At 37.6% G+C, this 2,393-nt stretch overlaps 2 protein-coding genes across 2 annotated transcripts in view; one reads left to right on the top strand and one right to left on the bottom strand.

Annotated features, from left to right (window-relative positions):
• Positions 1 to 2,393, bottom strand: part of SMC5 (structural maintenance of chromosomes 5) — a 322,808-nt gene that overhangs the window by 54,682 nt on the left and 265,733 nt on the right. The window lies entirely within an intron of this gene.
• LOC100541124 (amyloid-beta A4 precursor protein-binding family A member 1) overlaps positions 1 to 2,393 on the top strand; it is an 18,911-nt gene that overhangs the window by 360 nt on the left and 16,158 nt on the right.

Raw genomic sequence — 2,393 nt, 5'->3', positions numbered from 1 at the left:
TTTTACTTTGCTTTTAAATGTAACATGTCTTTTATAGTCCCTTACCTGTTTTAGATGTTAAAGATAGGGGGGGCGGGGGGGAGGATCTTTAAATATCTACAAGAGAAATAGTGAGGGGCTTTCCTGAATAGCTACACTTTTTCTAGGCTCTTATTTCTGCATTTGGTGCACACAGCAATGTGTGCCGGTGTATATAGATGTTTTTAAAATTGTGCTTGCTATTTATGAAGTTTGAATATAAGAGATCTGCATACTATTCTAAGTAATTTTGTTCTCTGAGCCAATTTTAACATATTTTTGTCCAAAGACTTGTCTAATTTTATTGACTTTCTCTTTAGTTCATGACATAGATAATAATCGGAGCGGTAAAGTGGGGATAAACATATTTATTTTAAGTTAAGTTGTGACTTTTTTTTCCATTTGTATGGCACCTTTAGGATATCTATGTGTACTATATGCACTTGTATGAAGATATATTGTAGGGATGTATGAAATATAGGATTTGAGTGGCCTGTAACTTGCATGCTAGAGATAAAAGGGGGAAAACGGGTTGGGTTGTTTCCTTTTTTTATTTTTTAAGAATAATAATAATAAATAAAAGCAGTGACTTTTCTTCCTAGTGAGAGGAAAATTCTCCATTGTTTATGGTTACTTTTACCAGGACTGTATACTGGTGTTTACTGAAATTGTACCATGTATTTAGTCCAGGCTGGTAAGCTGGTTTTCTTTTACGGAAACAGTTTCTGCTGTATCATAGCATGGTAGGAAGGCTCAGTTGGATGAAAACAAGAACAGGTCACACAGACCTGTCTGTTCTGTTTTGAAGATGTTCTCATGGTCACAGTTACTTGTTTCCCAGTTACTGTGTGGTAGACCGTGCAAAAGAAGCATTATTTGCAGTCTGGTAATGATAGCTTGGAATGTCTCCAGAGATTGATGAAAATGTATCTGTGTGTGTGCATAAGCACAGCTGGTGTGCACACTGATGAAAGCCATGGAGCATGAGCTCCAGAGGCTCATTTTTGGCTTTTAGATATCACAAACATCCATGGCCTGCTAAGAGGTAGAAAACAAAACTTTGTAGTTTTAGGGCAGTAAATACTTAAGGGAGGTAATGGAGTGCTGCATAAACTGGTATCGTCAGTGAATATGTTTTAGTGTTGAGATTAATGCAGAGTGACTTGTTTTTACTGCAGTTCTCGTTGTTATATAGTTTAATCCCAATCTGTGGAATAACAGACTGCACAAGAGCACCACGTTCCAGGTTAACACTTACCTCTGCCACCAGGCTAATGCAAGTGGATAATGGATGGCTTGTATCTTGTTTACCTGTCTGGTTTATGCAGCATCTGGTTTATGGTGATCATTTGAATTTTTTTCAGAACTCTCCATATATATAGTAATATATGTAAATACAATATATATCCATGTACAATTCAGAGGATTATATACAGTGCAGCCTTTCCATAAGTTGCCTGAGGTAACTCAGTGAACTCTCAAAGACACAGTTACCGTGCTTCTGGGCCCTGCTGTGTTTACACTCAGTTTCACTCGTTTCTGTGCTTCTGAACCACTCACGTGGTGGGGTCCTTACCTGACTTCACTGCAAAATGCTGAAGACCTGAAAGTACAGAGCGATGAAACAACTGTTTTTTGAAAATCTTCCATCCAAAATTCTGCCAAGTTCTTGGCACTCGAGTGCTCTCATGGTACACAGTACGTAGGCATTTAACCTACAAGTGAATGCTTGTAGGATCAGAGTCTAGACAAAAAATACATCCTTCCAGTAGCAGTGTGTGTGTGAGGTTTCTGAACTGGCAGGTCCGTAGTTCACACGCACTGTTGGTAACTGTCTTCTAACAATCCTGTCTTACATGTAGAGGGAAGGGGTTTCAAAAAACACGCCCCGAGTGGAAAGCTGACAGTTCTCTGGACTGTTGCAGCAGTTTGTCAGATGACATGAATTTATTAACAGAGAGAGCAAACTGCTGCTTTACATTCCTTCTTCAGTGACAGACATGAATTTGTTCTCTTTCTCGCTGCTTTGTGCAGTCTTGTTAACTCTTTCTTCAGTGTTTACATTAAGGGTGAAACATCCCTTCTATTTTTTTACTGGCAAGTTTCTCACATTTATTTTGAACCTGGCTCAAATTGGGGATTCCGAGTTTGCTTGTTTTCCTTGTTTTTTAAATAAAATATGTTTCTGAAGACAGCAATGTGGTTGAGATATCTTGTACATATTTAGCGCAGTACCTAGACTATGAAGTTATATTATTGTTCTGTAAAGAGGGTGAATAGAAATTATTGTAAAGCGTTGGGAAAAGTATAGTATTGTATTTGTAACAATATTGTTCTTTGTAAACATTTAATGATCTCTCTATATAAATATAAAT

Source organism: Meleagris gallopavo, chromosome Z (genome assembly GCF_000146605.3).
Source record: "Meleagris gallopavo isolate NT-WF06-2002-E0010 breed Aviagen turkey brand Nicholas breeding stock chromosome Z, Turkey_5.1, whole genome shotgun sequence".
Taxonomy (NCBI): Eukaryota; Metazoa; Chordata; class Aves; order Galliformes; family Phasianidae; genus Meleagris; species Meleagris gallopavo.
Note: the sequence above shows the minus strand (reverse complement) of the source record. Positions and strands in the feature narration are given on the sequence as shown.